This window comes from Sorex araneus, chromosome 1 (genome assembly GCF_027595985.1).
Source record: "Sorex araneus isolate mSorAra2 chromosome 1, mSorAra2.pri, whole genome shotgun sequence".
Lineage (NCBI taxonomy): Eukaryota > Metazoa > Chordata > Mammalia > Eulipotyphla > Soricidae > Sorex > Sorex araneus.
Window position 1 is genome coordinate 62,158,537 of NC_073302.1, and position 22,284 is coordinate 62,180,820.

At 35.6% G+C, this 22,284-nt stretch overlaps 1 long non-coding RNA gene across 1 annotated transcript in view; it reads left to right on the plus strand.

Moving 5' to 3' along the window:
• LOC129404257 (uncharacterized) overlaps positions 1-22,284 on the plus strand; it is a 733,623-nt gene that overhangs the window by 298,997 nt on the left and 412,342 nt on the right. The window contains exon 2 of the long non-coding RNA XR_008629797.1: positions 1,837-1,891. This is a non-coding gene — a long non-coding RNA (uncharacterized LOC129404257). The remainder of the gene's footprint in view (positions 1-1,836; positions 1,892-22,284) is intronic.

Genomic DNA, 22,284 nt, shown 5'->3' on the forward strand with positions numbered 1-22,284 from the left:
TATTTGGGTGGTGGTGAATGGATGGTGGGGGCTATAGGGGAATACCTGGAAATGTCTTGGGGTCGTACAGTGGTAGGCATCAAACCCAAAACTCCCATGGGCAAAGTGAGCTCTAGCCTCTGAGTTGTATTCCTCACCCTTAATTATCTTATTTTTAAATTTAAATGTGTAAGTTTAATGTGTTCAAAGTGATGATTTTCTAAGCCTGGAAAGCTACCTGTGGCATATTCGATATGTCAAAAGCAGTAATAAGTCTCACAATGGAATCATTACTGCTTCCCGCTCAAGCAAAACAGTGAGCAATGGGATGACAGTGATAGAGTGATAGAGTGATACATATATAACATGAAAGTAACAAAAATAAATTTAGGTAGCTTGTCTATTACCTTGCATAGTTCTCATTTTTGTGTGGGTAGTCAAAACCTTAAGATGTACTGTTTTAGCAATTTCACTTTTATAATAAAACTTTTTCACATTTCACATTAGTTTTCCAGGTCTTACTTAAATTACATATATGAAACTTTTTGAACTTTTATCATCTCCCTATATCTCATGCCTCCAGACCCACATTCCACCATCACTCTAATCTCTGTTCAATGAATTCAGTATTTTCAGATTCATTCGGCATATATGCGTGAAGATATAATTCTTTTCTACATTTATTTTTCAGACATTTTTCTTTTTTTAAAATTTTATTGAATCACCATAAGATAGTTGCAAGCTTCCAAGTTTGGGTTACTATCACACAACAATCAAACACCCATCCCTCCACCAGTGCACATTTCCCACCACCAATATCCCTGGTGTACCCCCCCCCTTTCTCACCCTCCCACTGCCTCCATGGCAGACAATATTCCCCATACTCTCTCTCTACTTTTGGGCATTATGTCTTGCAACACAGACACTGAAAGGTCATCATGTTTGGTCCATTATCTACTTTCAACACACATCTTCCATCCCAACTGATTCCTCCAGCCATCATTTTCTTAGTGATCCCTTCTCTATTCCATCTGCCTTCTCCCTTCTGCTCATGAAGCAGGCTTCCAGGTATGGGGCAATCCTCCTGGCCCTTGAATCTATTATCCTTGGGTGTCAGCCTCATATGATGTTATTCTATACTCCACAAATGGGTACAGTCCTATGTTTCAGACTTTTTTCACTTAGCATATTGTCCCCAATACTCATTTGTTTTGTCACAAATGATGATTTCCTTCTTTTGTTGTAGTAGTGTATTAATCTTGTGTTTGTGTGTGTGTGTTTGTGTGTGCGTGTGTGTGTGAGACGCATCCATGTATGCCCATGCATGGAGAGGGTGGGTGAAAAGAGAATAGCATTTTATTTTATTTATCTCTTCAGATGTCAAAAGATTTTAGGAATTTAATTTAGTAGATCCCTAGTGTGAGTCAGAAAACAGTGTGGAGATTCCTCAAGAAAAAGTGTAATTAAAAATAGAACCACCATATGACCTGGCAATCCCAATTCTAGATATATATCCAAAAGGATGTGATAATCTGTATCTCTGGAAGATTACTTGTGTCGTGAAAATTTCAGCATGCTTCACAATAGTAAAATTATAAATAGCCTAAACCTTGAAGGAAGAATGATCAAGTTTGCAATTTCTTACACATTCTTCCTGAGTAGAGGGAGTGACATCATTAAACATCTGTTAATCCCTGACTAGATTTATGTAAAAAGTCATCAGATTGTGGAGACTTAATTTCCTAGTAGTGTCTCTCCTTTTTCAATTTTTATTTCTGCTAGTTCACGAAATTTCATTTAGCTCATAATTAATAGAATAAAAACCATAAATCTAGTACAATGTCCTCAATTTTTCAGGTGAAGAAATGGAGAATCAAAGAAGTAAAGGACCTGCCAAAGATCCACACTACTAGTAAGTAATAAATGTTATTCTCAACTGACATGTGTGTTTTACCTAAGCTCTATCAATTTTACGATGTTTCTATTTCACATTTTAAAATCTCTATATTAGCCAACACAGTATAGACTACATATTAGCAGGAGCTTTAATTGCGTGTTACCTCTACATTTTGGAGAATTCCAGAAAGTGATTTAGAGATTTTGCTTTTCTCTTTTGAGAAGAGTCAATAAAGCAATCCGTTCTGGATTTGCCCCAGTAGGGTATGTAATTTTCTTCTTTTATTTTATGACTCTTCAAATTTTCTCTCACTCTCCACCCCTTTATCTCTTTGTGTACATTAAAATACTTCAAGAAAGAAGTTTTACATGAGAGTGTATAGAAGAAATAGAAATATTATCTTCCCAGTTTTAGATATTTCATTTGAATCTCCCCATTTAATCTTCGAAAATATATTGTAAGAAATATGGTCTTATACCTATTTTTGAAATAAAATATTGCCCCAAAATGGTTGCCATGCTTTCTGAGTAGTAAAAAAGGATTGTTTATGCCAGTTTTACTTTCAGATATGCCTAATTTTTGTTTTATATAATTCTGTACAAGAATAAAAAAGTACAGGGTACACTACAGATGGTACAAAAGTTCAGGAATAGTGTGAAATGGTCAGTTTTATGTCTTAGTCAATAATTTAAAGTGCAAAGAGTCAGTTATGAGTAGTGATAGATATACTTAGTCTGCTGTTGCAGATATTGATATGATCTTTTTTTTGACTTCCAACTAGCAATTGGCCTTAGATATGATAGTATCTATGAAGGAATAGAAAATGTTGGTGACATATATCTACAATGATATTGTAATGAAGATGGATAATTGTCATGATGAAATGTGTTGATCATTTTAAATAGGAATTTTTTCACTTTGTGGTATTATGAAAGAATTGTTGAACAAAATTAATAACATATTGAGTTGGGCAGGATGGAGAACTATAAAATTGAATAAAATTATTTTCCTCTCTTAGATTGTATAAGATGTATGGATATATACATTAGTAACTAGAATTTGCAATTTGGCATGGGATAAATCATAGAATAATATAAGGAATACTGACATTATTAAAAACATTTAAAACCTAATTAAAATGATATTTTGTGCTCTAGATAAGTTATTAAAGGCATTGTTATTTCTTATATTTTCTTATCTATATAGTCCTATAATCAGAATAATAATTATTTTGATGAATAGACTGAATAGGTTAAAAAACCAAAGAGAAAAAGTAGCAGGTTTGAAAAATTTAATTTGTTAGAGTTGTTCCTTTCCCATTAATCACTCAGCTTTCTATACTACTGATGATCCTGGGAAAGATTCTATATAATTTTATTCTATATAATCTCATATCCTGTGACTTAGGTCTTGCTTAAAATATGAAGTTTCACCTAAGTATAGTAGAGATAAAGGCCCAGGAGGGTGGCCCCATGGCTTGGTAGCCAATCTCATGTGCTGGGGGAAAAGGCAGGTGGGATGGAGAAGAGACCACTAAGCAAATGATGATTGGAGGGATCACTAGGGATGGTAGACATGATTGGAGGGATCACTCGGGATGGTAGACGTGTGAAAAGTAGGCTATAGACTAAACATGATGGCTCCTTAGTGCCTACATTGCAAACCATAACACCCAGAAGGAGAGAGAAAGTAAGAGGGAATGTATCTGCCACAGAGGCATGGGGTGGGGAGAGGTGGGGGTGGTGGGAGGGAAACTGGAAACATTGGTGGCAGAGAACACTGGGCACTGGTGGAGGGATGGGTACTCGAACATTGTTTGATTAAAATGTAATTACGAAGATCTGTAAGTCTGTAAAAATAGATAATTAAATAAATAAATAGAGCCTTATGGTGAAAAATAAATAAATAAATATGAAGTTTCAAACTTCCAATATTCACCTCCTCTCAATTGCCCTTTCTTGTAAGATATTACTTAAAATAATTCATTTTCTATCCTACTATTTCATTTTAAAAATTTTTGACAGGCAAGAAAGATGGATATTATGATGCTCCTTTTATTCTAGAAATATTAATTTCTTCAAGATGAATTTTTAAGATGAAGACTTGCATTGTGTTTTCAAAATCCCTGATAACCTCAAGAATGGAAAAATAAGGATTTCCTGTTTTGGGGATTTATTTTTTTTTTTTGAATTTTGGTTTTATTTTTGTAATGAGTGATTTAAACTAACTTGAAGTAGCTTGTTATACTGAAGCATTCATCGAGATAATAAAAGGCACAAAAGCAATAGAAATTTGTTTATGTAAGATAAAAATCAACTTCTAAAAGGTTAATTACTGGATTTTGGTGATCTGGATGAGATAAGCCCAGAAAAATGTCTGCCTCAAGTTGGATAACTACTACTGATCAACTTCCTGTCTTAATAAAGATTCCCTTTTTCATTCCCAGCACTTAGCACTCTTCTCATTCTAGAACCCTTGTTCTTCAGGATTTATATTACATCCATCAGCGAAGTAGAAAAATACTGCTGCTGTGCCCTTCTGTTTCTCAAGCAGCGGTTACTCTGTTAGAAAGAGTTTTCTCTTTTTGCTCAATTTTCTTAATGATTATTTGGGTGAAGGGGGGGTTCACATCCAGAGGTGTTCAGGGTTAACTCCTGAGTCTGCCATCCAGTAGATGGAGCTAGGGGACTAAATTCGGTGCCAGGGATCAAACCAGGTCTGCTGCATACAAGACAAATTCATTACCAGCTTCATTATCTCTCCAATTCCATGATTAAACATTCTAAAGTATGTTTTTCTTTTAATCTGATTACATTGAAGTCGTGACTTCAATACCCTTACAGAATGTGTTTTACTTGATTTGTATTCCTTTACCTTATAAACAATGTGTGTGCCCTTTTATATTAAATCTTGCTGAGTTTTCTTAGAGAAAAAAAATACACTTCCCTTCCTCTAATTATGGGTTACCTCTTTTCAGGGCAATGCTTTTTTTATTGCAGACCTCTTTCTTTCTTTCTTTCTTTCTTTCTTTCTTTCTTTCTTTCTTTCTTTCTTTCTTTCTTTCTTTCTTTCTTTCTTTCTTTCTTTCTTTCTTTCTTTCTTTCTTTCTTTCTTTCTTTCTTTCTTTTTCTCTCTTCCTTTTCTCTCTTTTCTTTCTTTCTTTCTTTCTTTCTTTCTTTCTTTCTTTCTTTCTTTCTTTCTTTCTTTCTTTCTTTCTTTCTTTCTTTCTTTCTTCCTTTTCTTCTTTTTTTATTTATTTATTTATTTATTTATTTATTTTGCTTTTTGGGTCACACCTGGTGATGCATAGGGATCACTCCTGGCTCTGCACTCAGGATTTACCCCTGGCTGTGCTCAGGACCATATATCACATAAGCTGAGAATCGAACCCCGGGTCGGCTGCATGCAAGGCCAATGCTCTACCCACTGTGCTATCACTCCAGCACCTTCTTCTTTTTTTCATATTGAGGCATACATATATTTCTGAACTTCTAAGAAAGAAGAATTTGATGTAGGATCTATTCAAGTAAGTTCTATATATAAAATTTGACATTTTGTTTGGACAGGGATTTGAAATGAAAAGGTGAGTTAAAGTTTGGAATTGGAGAGAAAAGTAGCAATATACTCTCATCTATAGATGTAATATAATTCAAAGTAGGCCAACCTTATGGAGGTTTGTTCAGAGCAATGAATACCCAAAGCACTAAGGTGCAAATATGAAAAATTTGTTGAGTCAATACATATAATTTGATTGTAACTGATAGTTTCCTTATTTGTTCCATTTGTCTTTGGAAATATTCTTTACCTTTAAGTAGAAAGTTATGCTGGTAAGGATAGAAGTCTAGCATTAGATTTTCAGGCAACTGTCTCTACAATTAATCCTCTCCTTGTTCGTCTGTCACTCATTAGCCAAAACGGTAAGTTTAATGTTGGGACTGAAACTTGTTCTGGAACTCCTGGTAGCCAATTATGCTGAGAACTGGAAATGAGCACGGCTTTCTCAGCATTATGTATTGGTTATAACTGTGATACTGCTTGCAAGACCCAGTGGTATTCCATTTATAGTTTTCTTTTTATACATCCCAATTGCCCTTTGGGATAAAAATAGAGTAAGATTCATAGGATAGAGATAAAATTTTACTTCATGACTCTAATATGTGGTATAGAGAAATAAGGAAAAATAATTCCTTTTCTTCCTAGGTAATAATTTAATAAGCTTTATAATACTATGAACATTTTTTAAAAAGGTTTATTGAAGACATGATTTCATTTAAAATACATCATTGTAGTGTGGAAGTTAATTTGACTCAAAAATAAAAATATAGGGGGCTGGAGTGATAGCATAGCGGGTAGGGCGTTTGCCTTGCACGCGGCCACCCGGGTTCAAATCCCAGCATCCCATATGGTCCCCTGAGCACCGCCAGGAGTAATTCCTGAGTGCAGAGCCAGGAGTAACCCCTGTGCATCGCCAGGTGTGACCCAAAAACCAAAAAAAAAATAAAATAAAATAAAAATATACAGATTATGGTAAATTATAAAGTATAAAAATTATGGTTCATTTATTTATTATTTATATTATCTTAGAAAAGTTTTCAGATGTATTTTGCTTGAATTTCTTTTCCTATGAAAACATTAATTCATGGCATTGCTTTAAGTATCAATTAAGTCTTCTAAAATTAGTACCATATTAAGTACACTCTTATTTTCAATGTTATTTAAAAACTTTGTTCACTCAATTAAATGCATGTAAAGTATTCTAATCTTTCCTTTGGTGGGGTGTTAAGACCCCACTTAGCAGTGCTCAGGGGTTATTTCTGACTTTGTGTTTAGGAGTAACCCATGCAGGGTCTTGGGGGATAATATGTGGTGCCCAAGATTCTAACTTGGGTCCAGCCAAGTATAAGACAAGCTCCTTAAACTCTGTCTGTCCAGCCCCAGCTTTTGGCTTCTTGAACTTCTTAAGGTATAAAGGATAAGAAATAAAACACAGTGTGTATGCAAAACTGTATTATCAGATTTGATTTGTAGGAGCAAAATATCTTTATTCAATCTGCTCAGTATATATTGAGTTATATTCTGCCTGATAGTTTTTACTTAAGTTTCTTATTCACATGAAAAGTAATTTGGGATATACAAACCTTTGGAACTGTATCTAAGTTAATTTAAAATATGAGTTTAAGAGAAAATAGCATGCTATTTTGGTTTAACTATATCTATCTATATCCATAGCATCTATATCTAGACCCATATCTATACATCCATATCTATTTTGAGTATATTTTTTAGAAACTGTATTAAGATTTTATTTGAAATATTTATGCATAAATTATAATATAGAGATTGCAAATAAAGTAATTTAAATAATTTGATACAATAATTTTTCTCCATATATTAAACCAGACATGGGTCACTGAAATTCTTTAAAACATATTCTAGAAAATTTTCATATATGCCTATATGTTTTTTAGTTGCAAGCCAGCTATTCTAATCTATTTTATCATATGACACCAATTTTTCCAATGGATACCCAAAAGCTCCAGGACATTTGGCGTTCCTTCATTGCACTTCTGGAAATACTCCATCCTAATGTCTATAGAGAATGATGTTCATTTCTATTTCTAAAATATGCTACTCCAATTGTTCTTTAAAGTCTGGTGTTGAAGTTATTTCCTAAATTTTTCATTAAGTGCATTTCCATTCCCCCTTTTCTGTCTTGGTGTCTTTTTTCTGATATTGCTCTCATTAACCATTATTCAATAGTTATCAGTTTTTTCTTTTTTAAAAATTTTTTATTGTAATGAATCATTCTGAGATACATATACACAGACTTACAGACTTTTGTGATTGTGTTTCAGTCAAACAATGTTTAAGTACCCATCTCTCCACCAGTGCCCATTCTCCACTACCAATGTTCCCAGTATCCCACCCAAACCCTACTCCTTCCCATCTCCTGCCTCTGTGGCTGGCATAAACCCTCTTACTCTCTCTGTTCTTTTGGCTATTATGGTTTACAATACAGGTAACAAACAGCCATCATGTTTGGTCCAAAGTCTACTTTCAATATGCATCTACTATCCCAAGTGGTCCCTCCAACCATCATTTACTTAGTGCTCCTCCCCCCATCCCAGCTACCTTTCCCCCCAGTGCATGAGATCAGCTATAAAGTCATGGCACAGTCCTCCTGACCCTTATTTTAACTGTCCTTAGGTGTTAGCCTCCTATTATGTTACTTTATAGTCAAAAAATTAGTGCAGTTGTTTTATGTCTGTCCCTCTTTTTCTGACTCATTTTACTTGGCATGATACTTTCCATGTTGATCCACATATATGCAAATTTCATTGCTTCATTTTTTTCTGACAGCTGCATGGTATTCCATTGTGTAGATATACCAAAATTTCTTTCTTTTTTTTATTGGATCACCGTGAGAACAGTTATAAAGCTTCCCAGTCTAAGTCTCGGTCATACAATGGTCAAACACCCATCCCCTCACCAGTGCACATCCTCCACCATCAAGAACCCCAGTATACCCCCATCCTTCCCCTCCTCCTACCTATGTAGCAGATGATTTCCACCTTACTTTCTATCCACTTTGATCACATTCAATGTTTCGACAAAAGATCCATCATTATTTTTTGGAATTTTCCCCAAACATCAGACCTGCCGAAAAGTCATCATTAGATAATTTGTTTTATATTGCTGATAAGAATAACATTTTGGATTTCTAATATTTTAGTAATAAGTCTGGAGGGATTTCTGCCAAAAGCTGCTAGATTCTGAGATTGGTTTATGTTTATGTGCCTCTGGGATCATGGCTATTCAGGAGCCTCCTTTGTTGCCACTCTTTTTGGGTAGGGGCAGTTTTTGGGTAGGGGCAGATGCTAAATCATTTTTTTTTCTTTGCTCACTTTGTATATCAGGAAAGGTCACATGGCTGCATAAGAGGCCACGTGCTTCCGAGGAATGGTCCTGTAGCTACTACATACTGTAGCCATACTTTTAGAAGCTCATGATTGCTGGGATTCCATCTGGAAAAGGCAGGGAGACTGCACCTGCTCCATCTGGGGTGTCTCAGAGATATCAGCTCGATATGGGGTCTGAAGAATTCTTTGGTGTTGTGGTGCCCATCAGCTTTCTTCACTGCTGTGTGTGGCAACATGGCGCCGGGGGTAGGTTGAGGGTGTGACTTCTGGCATCAGAGGCAGGCTGGGAGCTGGAATGGAACTTGCCAGTTCCAGCACCACCATCCTGTTCGGAGGAATAGTCCTGATTGTCACATACCAGAGCCATGCTTGTAGTAGCTCATGGTCGCCGGGATTCCATCTGGAGAAGGCAGGGAGACTGCACCTGCTCCATCTGGGCATTCTGGAAATATAGGCTTGGTATGGGGCCCGGAGAATTCTCCCTAGTTATCAATTCTTTTATGAGATCAAATAAAGAAGAAGTCTTTTTCTGTGTCTAAGCCTCCTTTCATTTGAAGCTGGCAAATATTGTTGAGCACTAATCTTTTTATTTGGGAGTGGGACAAAAATAAAAGGAGTTAGGTCACACTGAGCTGTGCTCAGGGCTGACTCCTGGCTCTATACTCAGGGATAACTCCTGCTAGGTCTCAGGGGAACCATGTATGGTGCCAGGAATTGAAATCAGGCTGTCTACCTGGAAGAAAGTTTCTTTACCCATTCTACTATCTCTCCAACCTGGAGACTCCATCTCAATTCTTTGAACACCTATGCCACTGATTCAGTTCCTTCCAAGTTCATACTTATCACTGAATTCTGGACAGTGGAACAAAAGCAATTATGCGTGTCCACTTTCTGACTTACAGTTTCCTCCTCTCATGCTTTCTCCATTCTCTTCCCCTTCCTATGATAACTTTAGGACTCATATAGGATCAATCCACTACAAAATTATTCTTTAGTTCTTGCTTTTATTTTACTACCTATGAATCTATCTAAACCTTTCCCTAGATTCAGTTTGAATTTCATCTATTTTCAGTTTGATTGTAGTTTCTTCAGTATCAATAACAACTATTTGTATTATAACTATTTTTTTCACCATGTAAATGACCCTGTTTCGTAATCCAGTATTTAATTTTGTGTTTTTCAAAATGAAAATGGGGGCTGGAGAGAGAGCACAGCAAGTGGGGTGCTTGCCTTGCATGTGACTCACACAGGTTCTATTCCTGACTTCCCAAGCCCAGCCAGCAGTAATACCTTAGGCCAGAGCAGGACTAAGCCCTGAGCACAGCTGGAAGTTGCTCCAAAACAATGAATTCAGAATGGGTCCAGGTAAGTATTTAAAGTGGTATTTGCATGGTTTACATGCTTTAGGCCCTGGATTCAGTCTCTGGCACTACATGGCTCCCTGAATGGAGACCATCTAGAGAGGCCTGAGACCCCAAAACTTTCTCAATAATAAGGGAAATGAGCGTATATTAAAAAACTTGGATGTTTCAGCTTTGTGGGAGCAGAAAGAGGCATCTTAGTAGAAGGAGGTGTCTGGATGAAATAGAAAACTTCCATGACCCCATGTAAGTTTTACTCAGGTTGGTCAAGCATTGAACTCAGTATCACCTGGAATAATAGGAGGACAAATAATTGTGCACGGATGTGGAACCTACAGAGATATGAATTTAAGGTAACTGAGGAAAATGGAGATAGACATTTTGAACTAATGAATGAAATGTATTGCCTGGAATTTCATGGAGAGAGAAAAGGGTCTCCTATGATGAGGAATGGATTATGAAGACCAGACACACTTAATTAGATATTTTTCCTGCTATTCTATAGTGGTTTGTTTTATCCTTCGTTTGTTATTCTGCTGGAATATATATTTTTCAGTGAAGAGCCGAAATAATACATTTCAGGAAGCCCTATTCTGAACATTTGGGAAGGTCTTTCCTTCAGAGGCAAGCTTTCGAAGTAACATAAACACCACAAAATACGTTTCATTTAATGATTTAATTCATGTGTTAAATGATAGCAAGTTTCAGCCAAACGCAGAGCAGCCAGAGCTGAGTACCCAGCAAGCTCTGAGACCTGCAGAGAACATGCGTAAAATGTAGGAGAAAGGACCTCCTGCTTGTAACTGTTTTTTGCTTTGATTTATTAGGAAACAGAAAAGCCTCTTCAGAGTAAACTTGACGTAAAAGAATGTACAATTTCTCTGGCTAGTGAAATTCCATTTAACTCAGGACAGGCTGAATTGGAAGATAAACCATTTCAGCAATATCTTTGCTGAAACTGAGTGATCTTCATAGGGATCTTTTTGTGTGCAGGGAAGTGTCATTCCTTAATTAGAGAGGCTAAGTTTAATATGCTTCCCTTAGATTTTACCTTTTTAATTGAAGTAAATGTTATCTCTCACCCAGCCTCTCTATCCCCACTCCCCTCCAAAATAAAATTAAAAAACCAGCAGATTCTCCTTAGTCCAGGCAGCCAATTAAAGGGCTGAGGGTGTCTCTTTCCGTGCTGTTTTCAGAAACAATTGTATCATTAAATCGCTGAAATTGTAGTGTCAGCAGGAAATAGAGCAAATAGCTGCCAAAGGGAGAAAAAAAATGAACAATGCAGCTCCTTTGATGTCTTCCTGCCCTCCTTTCCAGAATCTATTGCTGAACAAGCTACAAACAAAATGTGAGGGAGCAGAAACTGCATAAGAGCCTGGTTGGCTTCCACAACCCTTCCTGGGAGGTACACTGACGGATTTCTTCTGTTCCCACTTGACACCTTAGCCTGACTGCGCTAATCAATATTTCAGAGCACAACTCCCACATCCCCCCGTCTCTGTTCCACTCCAATTACTGTTCGCTCATGAATACTCTTGCTCATCTCCTTTTAAAAGAATTCATTCATTTATTCATTCAACAAATACCCATTGAGCCGCTACTTTGTGTCAGCCACAATTTCTTTCTAAGATATGTCAGTGAACAAACACAAGCGGGGCAAGAATGTTTGTCTTTACTTGGAGTTTACTTGGAGGTAATATAAACCGATAATATAATATAAAATGTTTTATGCTATTCTGAGAGGATTTTTGTATCATGGTTAAGAACAGACTCTTTTTCAATCGTTTTGGTTTCTTAAGCCATCAAACATTATATGCTTGTTAATTATGTAAGCTCATTGGTTATTTCTCTGGGTTTCTGCTTTCCCATCTTTGATTTGGCCATAGTGTTCGGATATATTGAGGTTTTTTTTATATGTAAAATACTTAAAATAGTACATATTACTTAGTGCCCAGAGGAAATACATAGTAAGTATTATGTGAATTCTTTGGCAAACATGTTCTGAAATGAAGTACTCTTCAACATGGGGACATTTGAGTTTGAAGGAACAAAGACAATTTTTTTTTCTTCTCAGGGATCTATCTCTTACTTACATAGTCATGAAAATGAAGGCAATCCCAGCTCTTTAGAGTTATTTTCTGGATTATAGGAAAGTTCATATGTAGTATTCATAGATCACTAATAGATGCCATATTTCTCCTACACCTCACTGAAATGCATTAGTTTTCTCATGTTATTCTTGCCAGTAAAATTACCAAGTCTCCTGCTATTTCTCATGTTTCTTACTGCATTCCAGCTTGTGCCATGTTGCATTCTCTTTATCCTAAAATGGATGATTAGAATCACACTTTTTACTAAGTGGCAGTTGTTTAAATGCAAAAGCAAACCAGAAACACTCCCACATTAAATGTACCTGCCAATTATGAATTGTGTCCTAATTTTAAAGTGATTTAATGTGAAAAAATAAGTGCATTATAAAATCAAATAAAGGCATTAGTGTATGTTTCATTACTGCTACCGTATGATTAACTACTGAGAAACCACACTTTTTTTTTTTGCATTCTTCTTTGTATAACCCAGTAGTACTACATTGAAAGATCTCAATAAATATTTCCTGATGGTTGAAAGAATGACTGCATAATTATTTGAAAAAGAATCTGATTTAGCTTATACATGAATCTCAAATGATAGTGGATCATGGTTTTTCAAAGAGGCATTTCTTAGTTCAAAATTGCATACAAATATTAAGAATAAATGAAGGCAATTTTTAAAAGCAATATGCATGAAGAACTCCAAACATGTTTATTACTTTGATTGGATGATTGATTAAGACTTGTTTTGACTTCAAATTAGAGAAACTCAATTTGTACTAAGGAGCACAAAAAAAAATTGTTAAGCATATGAATTTGAAAAGCATGCTAAAGAAACCAAGAGCAAGACTGCTGATGCACTCTGACTGATCCACTTCCATTGCCAGTTGCTTTATGAATAATCACAGTTAACCACTTCTAGCTGAGTGTTTATATATATATATATATATATATATGTGTATATATATATATATATAAAACCTATAAATTTGCATTCAGACAAGGCAAAGAGGGGATAGTTCATCTCTCTTCATAGTATCAGTGTTCTAGGAGAATTGATTATCAACGAATACAATTATTTAGGGGGTGAGCCTTTCTTTAAACTCTAGCTAACCAGGTTTTTGCTAATGGTTCGAAATCAGTTTTTCATAGTTTAGGGTTTTATGGTAACATCAGTCAACATTTAAACCAATACCTGCACCAATTTTAGTCATTTAGAAAATGCAGGACTGGATCGATAGCACAGCAGGTAGGGCATTTGCCTTACATGTGGTCAACCCGGGTTTGATTCCTCCGTCCCTCTCGGAGAGCCCGCAAGCTACCAAGAGTATCCCACCCACATGGCAGAGCTTAGCAAGCTACCCATGCCGTATTCAATATGCCCAAAACAGTAACAACAAGTCTCACAATGAAGACATTACTGGTGCCCACTCGAGCAAATAGATGAACAATGGGATGACAGTGCTACAGTGCAGAAAATGCAGAATTACTATGAAAGTGTGAGAACAGAGAGATCTTTATACAGAGCTCTTTCTTTTGCATCAAATACTGAGCCTAAATTCTTTTACAAAAAATATTTTAATCACTATGAGATAGAGTTACAGAGCTGTTTTTAATGTATGAGTTTCAGTCATACAACGATTGAACACCGATCCCTCCACCAGTGCACATTGTCCACCACCAATGTCCCTAATATCCCCACTGCCACCCCAACCCTCTCCCTGCCTCTATGGCAGACGATTTTCCCCATAATCTCTACTTTGGGGGATTATGGTTTGCATTACAGATACTGAGAGAGCCTGCATTCTTTAAATTGGTTATAGGATTAGGAAATTGTGAAGTGAGAGAGAACAAGGACAGAAGTGGACCCCAGGAAAATAAACCAAAAACCTTGAAGCTAAATAGGAACACATGCCTGTCTCTCACCATCACAAGTAATGATGGCACCTATGACCTGCTGGAAAACTCAGCATACTTCAGCATAGCACCATCTGTGCACTTAACCCGGGCTCAGAAAAGTTGAAGGAAAAGAATCAGCAGGGTATTAATGACCTGCAAGCTTCAGTTCCACCCTATCTCAATGAGATATATCAGCCGACCAGGATCTGACATGCATCAACCATATTAATAGAGATAAATGGCTGTCACCTATTTACTTGCCAATTCAGGTATAGATTTATCTTGGGACTTTAGTGGAAAATACTCAAGATAATTAAATTATGGAAAAAAGTAGCTTCAGTTTAATGAATGTAACATAATAACAGATGCCATAAGCAGAGTGCACCAACACCTTTAAGATGCAAAATATTAACTTCATTGACTGTAGAAGGTTTTTTTTTTCTTTTTCTGCTAATGGCAGACATCAATCACAGGGACTCATGCATGGGAGGCATCTCCCTACCACTGAGTCACATCTCCTGATCAATGAACATTGGAACATAAACCAAACTTGAAACCTGAGCATAAAAAAGGGAGGAAGATAGTGATATTATATAGATTAAGAAAGAAATGCAGGGGCTGGAGCGATAGCACAGCGGGTAGGGCATTTGCCTTGCACGCGGCCGACCCGGGTTCGAATCCCAGCATCCCATATGGTCCCCTGAGCACGGCCAGGGGTGATTCCTGAGTGCAGAGCCAGGAGTAACCCCTGTGCATCGCCAGGTGTGACCCAAAAAGCAAAAAAAAAAAAAAAAAAAAAAAGAAAGAAATGCAAATATGCCTCAGGAATGAATCTCTATGAGAAATCAAATCTTACTCTCTCTCTACCTTAGTATTTTTCCTGCATTTTCCCCCTCCAATGCAGTCTTTTTTCATCTGTAGTCTTTATCCACATATTAAATATACCAAAGCTCCGTCTTTAAATTTATACAGTGGAACTTTCCAGAGTATATTTTCATTCTCTCAGTCCCAATTAAAATTTTTAGAGAGACATACAAGTTTACTGCGACAAAGGTCAGATTTTTAACAATTGATAGTTGTCACCTGAAGTATGTAAGTGAAGTAAGGAAAAGATCATTTTCCCAAAAAAAGCATAGAGAAATACAATTTAATGGGTGCCATCTAGAGTTCAATTTTATTCCAAACTCACTGATTCATGGAAGTACGAATGTTTAAGCATGAAGTGGGTTTATATTTATATTTTTTTCAATTAAGAAAATTTATTCAAAAAAGTTAACAAGTCATCAGATGTGTAATGTATTCATTAAGTTATTTCCAATCAAATGTCAAGAAAGATCTATTTGTTCTATACATCATATAAGCAAGTAAAACTCATTTCTTGATCATAATTGCCATCCAAAGATATGGCAGAGAAGTAGTATAAAAATTCAGCAATCCTGGGCCAGTAGGTGGGGCCTTTGCTTGGACACAACAGACTCAGGTTCAGTTCCCAGGACCCTACAGAGGAGCCCCATCAGGCTTGATCTTGAACACAGAACCAGGAGTAAGCCCTGAGCATTGTTGGGTTTAGTCCAAAAACCAACAAATAAATCATTAAATAAAAGTCAACAATTTAAAAAGATTTATTCTAAAACCATTGTAATACTTTATGTCATCTTAATACTTTGGGGTATGCATATCTAAAGTTTTCCCTTAAGTCTTGCTCACTTTGTTGAAATAAAATTGTGTATTGTAAAAATAGAGGACCATGGTAACTAAGAGAAAGTTTAATAAAATCAGATAGTTAACAATCAGTGTGTTTTCAATTTACAAAATGTCAAGTGACATGAAGGACATGATGATAAATTCATGAATAAAAATAATTTTTGTTAAACTATTTAATTGAGAAGTATATTTGGGAAGAACAACATCAAAGTTTGCAAGGATGTCTTCAAGAAAAATGTAATTATTAATCCATATATACTAAGTTAGTGTCCTGAATGTTTCATTTGTCAAATACTAGTCAAGTTAGTTAAATTAGGATTATTTTATTATCAGAAAACATGAATCTGACTTTTGCAGAGGTCATACATATGTTTTCCAAATAAAGCCATATTTTGTAAAAAGAAACATAAAACAATTAACATTGTTAAAGGTGATACAAAATAATAAGGCAGAGAACTTCAATTTACTTAATATGTTGAACTTTCAGAATTAAGATGAAACTTAGATGCCATAAATCCAAAAGGAATAACTTACTCATTTTCAATTTCTAAAAAGTTGAACCTTTTTCTCTTTATATCCCTTTTTTTTCTGTTCTATAATTAAAACATCTTACTGAACAGAATTGCACATATTTTTGTATGAATAAATTCTAACATTTTATAATATATAATTAAGCATATTTCCATGTGCATATACAACATGCTAAAGCCTTACCTCCAGAAACTCATTTAAAATCTGATTTAAAAAAAAAAAGCCTCTTAGACATTAGTGATGTTGACCCAATACAAGGAAAGTGACTTTTAAAAAGATAGTTTTTTCTTCTTTATGTATTTATCACTTTATCTAACAAGTTCCTAAGGGTATTGATTTTAGCTGTGTATGTGTGTGCATGCACACAAGTAGACACACTCAAATTTAAAAAAAAATGAAATTCTTGTACCTCAAATCCTAAGGCATTATAAAAGCCTTCTCTGCTGTCTTTCTTTTCCTTGCCTCTTTTTTTTTTGTCTTAGTTCTGTCATCTCTTTTGCAAAAGTATTTTTAAGTACCAGGTGTAATTCAATAGACATCTTACAAAAGCCAAAAAATGAAAAGCTGAGTTTGTGTCTCAAGAGCTATTAATATAATATTCTGGAGTTGTCCCAAGCTACATTTGCCTTTCAATTTTTCTTAGGAATTCTAATTTTTTTTTTTCTCAATCTGTGTAGGGTCAGTTAACTTTTGCTTTGTTTAGAGTTGTTTTGCTTTTGTAATGGAAGCTAGTATAAAGGGATAGATAATTTACATTATCTAAAGAGAAAGAACTTCTTTCCCTTTACATCTGTCCACCCTAGCAGTAGGACAATTTTTATAGTCAAAACTCTAAAAGTTAAAGCTATAATATAATATGTTGGTTTATAAAATCTCAGATGTTATTTTTATAAGAGATCACTAAAAATGATATCACAATGAGTTTTTCTGATAACCTTTGTGTTGGTTTGAGTGTCAGATACTCATGTATTGGCAACAGGGAGAGAAAAGATTGATTACTTCCCCGAATATCTTTTCTTAGGAGAATTAAGAAGGGAAAATTAGCTTTCAGTAGAACCTATTGTAAATAACATTTAAGAATTGTAGATCCCACTCCAGATCTATTGAACCATACTTTTCATTTCAGCAAGACCCTTCGATAATGATTTGGTTTATATTGGAGTTTTAGATGCACTGTTTAGATCTTAGTATTCTCTATTTTACCTAATAGTAGCTTGGAGATAAAGAAAGGATTTCTAGTGCAGTTGAGGAGATAGTACAGTGGGTGCAGTGCTTGAATTGAAGGTAGCCTACCTGAGCCATCCCCACCTCCCCATATGGTCTCCCAAGCCCTGACAGGAGAGATATCTCTGAACACCAATCAGGAGTCAGTCTTGGGCACTGCTGCAGGTTCCCCCCCCCCCGCAAAAAAAAAAAAACAGAGGAAATTCATGCTTAGAATTTAGATTCAGTGAAGCCAGAGTACCATTTTTGATGCAATCAAAATGTATGTGATATAACTAATCTGTGTTCTCTTCATAATATACATTAATTGTAGTACTCACCACAAATATTGTAATGGATTTCACTTGGTAACTGACATTACCAGTGTTCATTGAGATTATAGATATGTCAATTATATCTAATCTAATTAGATCTAGAGATAGAAGGTCGTAGTCAGATTTTCAGTGTAAGATGTTATGCTCAATGAGACATCATTATTATTAGAACATCTTAAAAAAACAAACAAACTTGAGATACTCAGATTAGAGCAATAGTAAATTCAGTAGAGTGCTTGAATTGCTTGTGGCCAACCGGGTTTGAGACCCAGCCTACACATGATCCCCTGAGACCACCAGGAGTGATCCCTGAGTGCAGAGCCAGGTGTATTCCCCAAACACTACCAGGTGTGGTCCAAAAACCAAAACTAAACAAAACAAACCAACAACAGCAAAAACTTGAAGAGAAAAATGCTTCCAAAATTTAATGATGGTTATATAAAAAGAAGAAAAATCATGAAGTGCTTTTTTGAAGGAAAATATTCCCTTCTGAGGGCAGGAACAAAATTCTTAATCACAGAAGATTTTATCATCAAACATTTGCTCAACTAGCAGTATATCAGGATCTAGGAAGTTGCCTTATAAAGTCCTTGGAGGAAATAGTGTCAAATAACTAAACCTAAGATGCACTAGAGGCAGAAGCGGCAGGTCTTTATTTATTTCAAATTTCCGGGTTCTTCAATTTTTCACTCCTGAAAATACTGAATAATAAACTCAGAATTGGAGAATAGAAAAGTATCTTGTAAAGTGGAAGAGAAAAGAAAAGAAGCTCCCTAAGTGGGAAGGAATAGTATAGGACTAAATTAAAAGGAAGGGTTTATGTAGGGCTTTTTAAAGGTCTTTTGCATTACTTGCCTATTGACAAGTATGACAGGGAATGCTGGGAATAGATAGCATGGTCAAGCTGGTTTGTTCTTCCTGCCCATCTGCCTCGGGTATTGCCCATTATATTAGTTTCCCTGTGAGCCTAAGCTCTGGGGCAGAATTGTATGATGAACTACTGTTAACTCCCTGTTTATCAGAAAAAGTCCAGGATTTTGCAGGAACCCAAGAGTGTAGAATGGGCCAGCCAAAAGCAGGACTGCTCATAGAGGCAAGGTAAACTGAGGCTTCCTTTTTCACTGATCAGCATAATGAATCATGGAGATCAGTGGAGGACAACTATCAAGAGAGAAACTGGGTATCCTTTCAGCCATGGTAATATTAGTGATGGAAATGGTCAAGGAAAAAATGTAACTTGTCTTTGAATATTCCTGATAGTAATTATCATGTTTTGATTTAGAAATAAATTCTAAATAAAGTATGTTTAAAATATTTGTTTATAATACCATTAAAGGAGACATAGGAGACTTAAAATCTATTTAGAGATTGATTTGGGATTTGTTTCAAACTAAGAGAAAGGGCTGTCAGTATTTATAATTGGACATTTTTTTCCTATAAAAGATTGTATGTTGATAAATTCCCTTTGTTAATGTTATATCCTTTTGTTTCAATGAGAGTCAATCGATTTCCAGGTTACTGGAGGTCTAATACCTGTCTCTAAACATTCAAAAAATTATCAGGAATGTGTTAAAATTTACTAAGTATTTTTAAGTTAAGGAAAATAAAAGACTCAATATACTTACCTTTCAAAATTTCTACAGTATGCTAACTTAATTCAGTAAGAGGTAATTATTCAATTTATTTTTAGTTTCTCTTGAAATTCATACAGGTAAATTCTCAGCTATATTTAAAGAAAATTCTTCTACTCTTTTAATCTTTCTATAGTATTTCACAAAGAATACTTAAGAACTAAGTATGTACTGCTAACACTTTCACATCTACTATACTAAGGTGATGCCTTAGGAAAAACCATTAAGTTAGGAAACAATGTTTAATCATAGGAACAGTCACAAATATTGCAGGAATCTTTGAAAAAACTGGAAAAAACCCAAAATACTGCTTCCACTTTTAAATATCAATTATAACTGATATTTAAAGAGGAAATACTATCATCTTAACGATTCACTTAAATCTAAATATAAACTGGAGTTCAGTGTTTTCCAGAGTAAGTGAAATCACTACCAAGGGTCACTGGAATGATCCAAGGAGTGCAAGAACAGCTTTGAATACAGTTGAGAGACTGGTTCTGTATGTCTGTCTAGAAAAGAGATTTGCTGGAGTGATAGCACAGTGGGTAGGGCATTTGCCTTGCATGTGGCCACTCGGGTTCGATTTCCAGCATCTGATATGGTACCCTGAGCACCGCCAGGAGTAATTCTTGAGTGCAGAGCGAGCAGTAACCCCTGTGCATCGCTGTGTGTGACCCAAAAGCAAAAGCAAAAAAAAAAATTGGAAGAGGCAGGTTTGGGGGGAAGTGAGGCTGATGTTTGTTTCTTTCTTTGTTTTGTTTTGCTGAAAAGGGTGTGGTAGTACCCACATAAATTTGGGAACTTCGGCACTAAATATATCTCCACAGACAAGATGTAAAAAGGGAGGGGCAAGTAATTCATAAAGCAATTTAAACTCAAAACTTAATATTGGTATAGTAAATGTGAAAGTTTAAGTAGTAAACATTTAGTTCTAAAGTATTCTTTGTGAAATACTATAGAAAGATTAAGGCATCACCTTAAAACCAGGTCAACATTTTTCTGCCAAGTTTCTCCAAGTGTTACCCTGTGGGAGTTGGTCACAGAGAATAAAACCAATACCCAAAAAGACAAACATGCAAAGACTGTGCAAGATTTTGGGTCACCTTGGCAGCCTGATTGTGCTCACAGGCTGCCTGTTTCTTCAGTACAGTATCACTCTCCCACTTTGGTAAAGCAGCACATCAGTTTTGAGTTATTTGTTTAAATTGACAGAGAAGTCTAGATTGATAAATAAAAAGCTGTTGGAGATACTCGGCTGTCCTTATTTTTCTAGTGGTGTCTTGATTTGCTTATCACTGAAGTTTTAGTTAACAGCTCTACAGCAGTGTTTTTTTACATAATCCTGTTTACTAGGTCAAAGGGTGCAGCTGATGAGGTACAAATACTAGCCACCAAAGCCAATACAGCATACAGCATAGCAGTCAGAAAGTAAATTAGTAATATAAGAATATCATCATAGCTAAAAATTGATGTCCTGGGGTGTTTGGAACTCCATGATTTTTGAACAACCTTTCTGCATGTTTTCCTGCTCTCTTGTTGCCTCCCCAGGTGATAGAAGGTGTGGTTCTAGTCACTTTGTGCCTCAATGGAGATAGAGAAACCTTTGGTTCATTGCTGGGATAGTAAGATTTGAGTGTTAGCATGTAACCTGATTCTGCCTGCAGTGCTGTCTCCCAAACACAGCTTATTTTTCTCCCACTAACTTTAGCTTTCATTTGTTGTTCTGTGGTTTTCATCACTTTTATTTTTACATGCAGTTAGGATGTGCCAACATTGCACTATTTCATCATGCATAATCTTTTTTACGAGTCTGTCATGCATTAAACTGTCTGCAAGATGTTCGTATTCATGGTTGTGAAGAGTACTTGCTGGCTTCTCACAAACTGATCAGATATTTAATGGGGTTTTGGTTTGAGCTTGTTGGAAACAGTAATGTAATAACCCTCACACAGTTTGCTCAGAGCATAAATTTTCTTCACTTCATCTTTTGCTATGAATGTATTTTAAATTCCTGGGACTAGTTTTCACCATACTACTGTTTTCATCATTATGCTTAAGATTTCATTTGAATTAATATGCATATCTAACTGATAAATCTTCCTTCTTGGCTCTCTTGACACATTTATTTCGATGCTAAAATGCTTTAGAGAGTAAAGTTTATTCATGTTTAAAAGAAATTGACATATTTAGCTTATGATACTGTATAACGCTGTTGCAATGATCCTATTGTGGCATTAAGAGTCAGCCACCATAATAAACTGGTCCATTCTTTCTATATATTCACCTATTTGAATGGTAGTCTCAAATAAATACTCCTATTAAAATATAATTCAATATTATTAATTTTAATAAAAAATGAGCAATATATTTGACTGTGTTTTAATAGTTAAAGATGATGTCCCTAACCACTCACTCCTACTCTTCAACCACTTCAAAGTTGTGTCATTGAGCTGATTTGGAATGAAATCTATACTCCAGCAATTGACACTGTTTTGATTGATCTTGCACTGCCTGTTCTTTACTAACATAATCTCATTTCTCTTGTCTTCTAAACCCTGTTAAACTTTTCTCAGTTTTTTTAATGCTCTCAATTTCATTATAATTTGATTATATATGTTTGGTGCACTTGCTGTACACCATGCTTTAACAATTCTTTCCTTCATTTCAACATTCCACCTCTTGTTCTTCATATTCTACATTCATTGTAATTGTTTGGAGAGTTTTTCTCTGA